The sequence below is a fragment of the Quercus suber genome, unplaced genomic scaffold (assembly GCF_002906115.3).
Source record: "Quercus suber isolate HL8 unplaced genomic scaffold, Cork oak 2.0 scaffold_7, whole genome shotgun sequence".
Classification (NCBI taxonomy): Eukaryota; Viridiplantae; Streptophyta; class Magnoliopsida; order Fagales; family Fagaceae; genus Quercus; species Quercus suber.
This window is the reverse complement of record NW_027069473.1, coordinates 1,719,899-1,727,245: the sequence shown is the minus strand read 5'-3', so window position 1 is coordinate 1,727,245 and position 7,347 is coordinate 1,719,899. Positions and strand designations below refer to the sequence as shown.

Genomic DNA, 7,347 nt, shown 5'->3' with positions numbered 1-7,347 from the left:
CTAGATTCCAACAAAGGCCTAGAAAAGGACTTGTTGATTGTATCGGGGGAGTGGCATGATGGCCTCCCCTGTCCAATGAGAGAGGAGATACCAGGTGGGGATCTAGGTCTGGTTTATAATTTCAAAGTTACCCCCTTTCTTTTTCTTTTGTTTGTGTTTGTACATGAAATCTCCTTTGACTTGCATTAGTTTTTTTGCTAATGATGTTTTTTGTTTCTTTTAATGGTTTTACAGATAAGAACGCTGCTATTCCCAACTTTAATCTCGTGAACCAGCTGAGCTTGGACAAGATCTTGAAGACCTGGTGTTCATCCATATTGACGGCCAACTGAGGGCGGCCCATCTAATCTTAGACTACATCCCCATCTCCAAAAGTTTCTAGGTGCTGAGGTGTGTAATCAAAGCAAGGGACCCTCGCCTGCACCGGATTAGTGTCGCTGCTCTAGGCTTCCTTACCATCGTCCCTATCCTCGAAGGCACTCTTACCACTGATCCAATCCTTGAAGGCATACCAAAGGTAGCACTACCTTCCAACATGCTACCGAGGAGGAAGCAACCTCATCGCAACCAGCCACCAAGGAGGAAGAAGAGGAAGGAGACAAAGAAGTGGTTGAGGTGACTGATTCTAACGACAATTTTGCCATTTTCAACCAGCCACTATCTCCAAAGCTTCAGGTTGGTGATTCTAGCCACCTTCCTTTGATTCCAGTACACAGCAACCCAGAAGACACCACATTTCCTAAAGAGATGAGGATTTAGCGCAAGCCAAGATCAACTCTCCAGGAACTACTGGAGTCCCAACTTGGGGAAGGCCGCCTAGAACAGGCTTCCTACCCCCTCCACCCAACCCGTCCGAGTTGGTCCTGCCGACCACTAGAGGAAGAGGGATCATAGGGGTAAAGAGGTGGTGGAAACATGAAATCAACTGCTGTCATTACCCAATATGAAAACAACTGCTGCCATGGTTAGCCGATCTATCAAATGTTCTTGCACCCATAAAAGCCCAATTTGAATGCATCTGATAACTTTAGTAGCAGGGCATGTCTCACCTAGTGATGAATCAATTAATTCCAGAGCTTTGCCTTCTCTCCATAGGTCCCAAACCTACAAACAACATATTCATTATATTAGGCAAATTAAAATGAGGCTAATATTCTAAGTCACTCTTTGCATATGTACTTACATGTCCAATTAAATTTGAAGAAGGATTGTCACAATAATAATTACTATTCCTTTTACCAATTAAGATCTCTAGTAGCAACACCCCGAATCTGAATACATTAGACCTTATTGAAAATAGTCATTGCATTGCGTATTCTAGTGACATATAACCATTATAGCAAAACAATGAAAAGGAAACTATTGAGTCTTGCTTATTATTCAACAAAAGTTGAGAAATATAGCTCTAGCTCTGTGCACCAATGATGCAATAAAGTGGAAACTGTTAATAAGTTTTTATCTTGGGAGAGACTTACTATGTTCCAATGATGCAATTTGTCTTTGCTTCAATTTGGTCCCCTCTAAAGATTCTAGCCATACCGAAGTCTGAAATTTTGGATTCAGTGTAGTATCAAGTAGGACATTGCTAGACTTTAAATCTCTATGGATAACTCTTAATCTCGAGTCTTGATGAAGATATAAAATTCCTCGAGCAATCCCACAAATAATCTCCAATCGTTTTCCCCATCTAAACAGGATCGTTTTGTGTCATCTAAAATAAGGGACAAGAACTTAGATCAAACTGCATGGGTGCTTAAGTGTTTATTCTTTATACTAGGAATTCGCCCATTTGTAATGGACTTGTTTTGATGATGATGCAAGAAGTTCATATAAAAAAGAAGACATACCAAAAGGACAAAGTCCAAGCTCTTGTTTGGCATGTACTCATAGATTAACATTTTCTCTTCTTCTTGAATGCAACAACCTAAAATTTTTACAAGGTTTCTATGTTGTAATGTAGTGCAACTTCATTCTTGAATTGTTCTATTCCTTGACCTGAGGATTTTGATAGTCCTTTTTTGCTATTTCCATTCCATTATGAAGTAAACCCTGAAATCAAAATCCAATTGCCATTTAGTCACTGTGGATAGTTACCAAGAGAAATTTAACTCTGAATTATTTGGGCAAGCCCAATTTCACCTAATGAAGTCTTGCACTATGAATTCCCCTAAACATAAAGGATGAGTTCTAGAAATTATGCAATTTTGGATAATTTCAGGGAGACTACCTTATAAACTGAGCCGAAACCTCCTTCTCCAAGCTTGTTAACAACAGAGAAGTTATTTGTGGCTGCAACAATGGTAAATCTGAATTTCTTCTCTTTCCATTGAACTCCATTGGGGAGTCTTCAAAAAAATTTGAACTGGAGGCTATACTATATGAATATTTGCTTTGCCTCCTTGTCATCAAACACAGTTGCAAATTATGTTAGGTACAATATTTATCCAATTATGAATTCCAACCCTAAAAGAAAAGAATGAAACAGAAGAATTGAAGAGGAAGAATTCAGGTTTATAGTTTTTGGAGTTTATCATTGACAAGAAAACCCACGGGGTCAATTTTATAGAAACCTAAACAGTTTAAAAAGTGTTAATCAAATGAGCTGAGCTGCTTGCTGATTGATTACGAATGTAATTCTTTTACAATATCTGATTATTTGCTTTAGCACATTAGTGGCACCTTGGCAGCATTTGTTAACACCCTTAAATATATAATTAGCAAAGAAAAAACACCCTTAAGTATAAAGAAATATGTGAAAAGAAACTGGTTAAAATAAAAGAGAGAAAGGATTTGCTTACCTTTTTTCTTCCTCAATACCAACCAATACGGAATGAAGCCCCCAAGAAGCAACACTATGGCAGCAGAAGCTCCAGAATCACAGGCATCATTTTTTTTTTTTTTTTTTTTTTTTTTTTTCGAATAAGACCATTTTTCTTAGCATATTGAGCTAAGGATAAAAGGACATATCATTCATACTGACTTCATAAAATTGTGAAGATAATTGTACATAAATTGTTAGCATTGGTACAAAATACAGAAAAATGAGGGTAAAAGGAATGCATGAACCCGTTTTCAGAACATCAACCACAGATGGAACAAATGTTGCATAGAAAGGACATAATTGTTACATATAGTTGTAGGAAATTTTCTGGTATTGAATATCTGCAAATTTGAAAGTTTTACAAATCTACATATTAATTCTATGCAACATGCTTAAAATCTAAGATGTTCTAGGCTTTAGCTATAAAATGGGAATATCACAACACAAAGAACATTGCTTTCAAATTGGGTTGTATAGGTCCTGCATACCTTGTTAGTGACAGCAAAATAACACCTATATTCTAATGACTTGCATTAGTCATCTATTTGAGAAATTTAGAAACATAATGTGGGATCATAGAATAAATGAACATTAGATAACATCTTATAGAAAGATCAAAATGTACCTAGTACAGCTGCATCCACACGTAGGTATAAATCTTGTCCATCTTTGGAATATGTTCTTGTGTCCACAAACTCCCCATACCATGACAAGCACCCAATTCCATCGCTTCTCTCATCTGGACTTGTATAAGCCATGCAAGAACAATTCCTCAAGCACTCTTGCTCACATTCTTTCAAACTTAAGCTCATATTTGTGCGTGCTATTGAAGTATCAGGCACCTTCACACGTGCCAACTTCACGAATCCTTCTCCACTCCTGCACATGGACACCCCTCCATTTCTCACACACCCACCTGACCCGTCTCTTAAGTACCAATCATGGTCGACTTGGGTTCAAACCTGGGTAAGCATATGCACTCAAACTTATCTGCATTGTATGGGTCACAGTAACTATTTGGACCACACTCTAAATACTTGTCACATGACTCTTTTGGGCAGACCAGAACCCGATCCATTTACTCTTGTGCCACATGGACCTCTCAAGTATTCCTAATTCATCCAGTACCAGTCTAGTTCTAGAGAAAACTTGGGGGTCAGTTATACTATACATGATGGTGATCTCATCTTGATTATTCACAAAACTAACATTGAAGATGAAATTATACTTCATTTCAGGTACGCCACTCAGTCCTTGGCCGCTCCAAGGCCCAGTATGCCATAATAGAACCCAACCCATGTACAAGAAAAACTGCAGATACCCACTTGGGTCCAACCCAAATGAGCAATTTCCGGTTCTTGGGTCATCTTTAGACTTCCAAGATGTTAGGAACCGGTTCAATTTGGTCCGCCGGTCCAGCCCAAGTTTCATAAACGGAAGCATGGTATTGGTGGGATAATCAAAACTATGCCATGTAACACGTTGGCTGTCTTGTTGAACCAAAACAAGATTTCCTACATTCTCAAAAAAAAAAAAAAAAAAAAAAAAAAAAAAAAAAACAAGATTTCCTATATCCAATAGCTGAGCCATAGAATTGACCGAAACAGAAACGTTAGTGGACCAAACAAGAATGGTTCGGTTTTGGGTGTGGAGTACGAGGTTTCCCTGACCGTTGATGGAGAGGACTCCGGAGGTATCATTGAGAGGATTGTCTCTGTTTGCAACCCACACAACATTCTGTTTGGTAATTTGGTTATACCAAATTCCAAGGTAGCGGTGGTTGGAATTTTCGGGGCTGAAAATCCCAAGTGCAAAGGTCTTTTGGTTTGAGACTAGAATTTGACCATCCTTGAGGGTCTGGTTTCGTGTTATGGTGTCAATAGAAATGCAAATTTGGAAAACAGGGGAGAGAAGTAATAGTAATACTGTAATCAATAAGTGTTTAGCAGGATTCATGTTTTTCCAATGAAGAGATTACATTTGAAATCTGAAAGAAGGGTATGTGAATGCGTGTGTGTAGCTTCTAGTAGGCTATCCAATCTTTCACTTAGTTACTTGGAAAAGAGGTCTAAGTTGCAATCTTGATTGTGCTAGCCCTTGGACGTATTGATAGTTGCGTTCTCCCGTTATTGACTATCATGAGATTTTTTGGACTGATTTTTGTTTCTCAATAAGTTGCTTAAGAAGACCAGACTTTGCTAAGTATATTTCAACAAACTCAACTGGTGATAAAACTAAGCTACACGTGATTGGGGTGTGGGGACCTATTATGACCATGATTGAAGGCCTCCAACGAATTGATCTGGGAAACTGGTCCTTTATTTAGTTTTTCCCATCCCGCAAACTGAATCTAACTGAATTGAACCCATACAGCAAAAGGGTTAAAAGAGAAACCAATCCTACAGAATATTACTATTCACTGAATCATAAAAAAATTGCTTCAATGGATCCGGGGTAGTGAAATTCATGATAGTTCTAGATCCCGAAATTGACCAAGATTTTGTATGCATAACAACAACATTGACACATCTTTCTAATCTTGATAATTTCATCATTCAGCTTAGATGTAATAGCAGCAAAATTCCATCTGAAAGCATCTATTTTAGTCATAAAACTGAGAGAATTTGATGGTTGTCAATATCATAGCATAATTCTAGCTTTATAATATCTTCTAGCTTGCACACACTTTTTTCTTCTATGATCTCAATGCTGGAAAGAATGTCTCTTAGAGTTGAAAGCAATGCGCTTTTCAAATATTAAGTGACTAAGATCAAGAATCTTATGACAAAGAATTGATTTTGACATACCCATCTGTAAAAAAACATGTTTAGAATATCATATGAAACCAAGCAAAAAGAAAGTAATTTGGTATACCCACCTCCTCAGTTATCTCTCTGTGCTCCATATTTTAGTTCTAACTACGAGACCAAAGCAACTCCTACATCATCTTTCAAGAGAATTAGTCCAGTACTTTTGGTTATAGTAATTCTAGCAGTACTCTTCTTCATCTATGGTCTTTCAAAAAGATGGGATGCTTCCTACGTGTAGTCATGCTTTTCATTGAGTGTATAGATATATGGCTTCTTTCAAACTCAACATGTCCTCTAGGTAGAGGGACTCTATTGGGCTTTGGCAATCCTATGGAAATTCCAGCACTTAATTTTGCTATTTCCAGGGAGCAATCAAGTAGGTTTCCTAATGATGGAGAGAACAGGTCTTCTAGTAGTTAGAAGCCAATAAGTATAAAGCTGTTGGCGAAAAGAGAGTATTTTGATTTTCTGTGAGACTTGGGAAGTTCAGAAGCTTACATGATGGAGTAGGTTGTGGAAGGAGAGAATGGGAAACAAGTAGCTGCAATTTGGATGCTAGAAGGTGTTATTCAATCTCAATGGGTACATTTCAGTATGTGGTTGATGATTCAAATCTACAAGTGGCATTGTTTGATGGTAGTGGTATTGGTGATGGAGGTAGTAATGTGAAGCATGTCAATGAGAGAGGATACCTTGCAATTTTTTCAGATGGTGGGGATGTGCAGGGAAAGAAAATCAGTGGCCGCAAGGGTGAGTGCTTCTCTGTATCCAAGATCTGGCTTTGGTCAAAGAAGAGCGGATTTCATATGGATTTATTGCCTTTCCTTAATGCAAGTATCCCAATTAATAATGACGAAACTCATGCTTTGTAAAAGGTGTGACTAATTTTTTTTTTTAATTATTTTTTTTTTGTGTGTTCTCTCTTGATTAATCAATCACACACATATAAGCTAGTAATGTTGTGTCCTGTTTTTCTTATTTCTAGTTATATTGGAAAGATATACCTCTTATTTAAAAAATTTCTCATGTTTTGCCAAAAGTTTCAAGGGCAAGTTCTATAGCGTGCATTATGTTGCAGTAATGAAATTCAAGAGTGTTAGAGAAGTGTGGGGGAAAAGGCCCAATTGTAACAAACGGCCCTGTGATAGTAAGCCCAAAGATTCAAAGGAAGAGTCAGAGAAAGAAAGTATGGTCCACTCAGGCAACACTAGCCCAACCTTGAAAAATCCCGAAGGTATACCAAGGAGCCGGGGAGGAAAAGGGAGGAAGCATGATCATCAATGACTCTTGTAAGGTTGAATTTAATCAACCATCTAATTGGCTTTATTCCGTGACTAATTTGCTTGTAATTTAGCACTTAGTAACCCTGTATTTAGGTGGAAAAATTGTAAGGGTAGTGTGTGAGAAGATGTGAAAAAAAGCTCAAGAGTGTGCAAGAAAAATAGAAGTTCGTGGCTAGGGCTCGCGGGTGGATCGCAACTGGCAAGCCACCAAAAGCTGGCACGTGAGAGGCACACTGGGAAGCTGAAGGGTCGCGCCAGCTGTCACGCTACAGAACAAAAGTCCCAGGCTGGCCAGGCCGTTACGTCGCGACTTGAACTCGCTACTTGGACAAGCCGCGAGACCAAGTCGCCAATTTGCCCTGTTTGGCAAAAACTGACGTTTTGCATTCCCTTCTCACCCTACTATATATACACCCTTATACCCATCATATTG

At 38.4% G+C, this 7,347-nt stretch overlaps 1 pseudogene; it reads right to left on the bottom strand.

Moving 5' to 3' along the window:
- Window positions 1-856: 856 nt before the first annotated feature.
- LOC112027650 (G-type lectin S-receptor-like serine/threonine-protein kinase At1g11410) overlaps window positions 857-7,347 on the bottom strand; it is a 12,470-nt pseudogene continuing 5,979 nt past the window's right edge.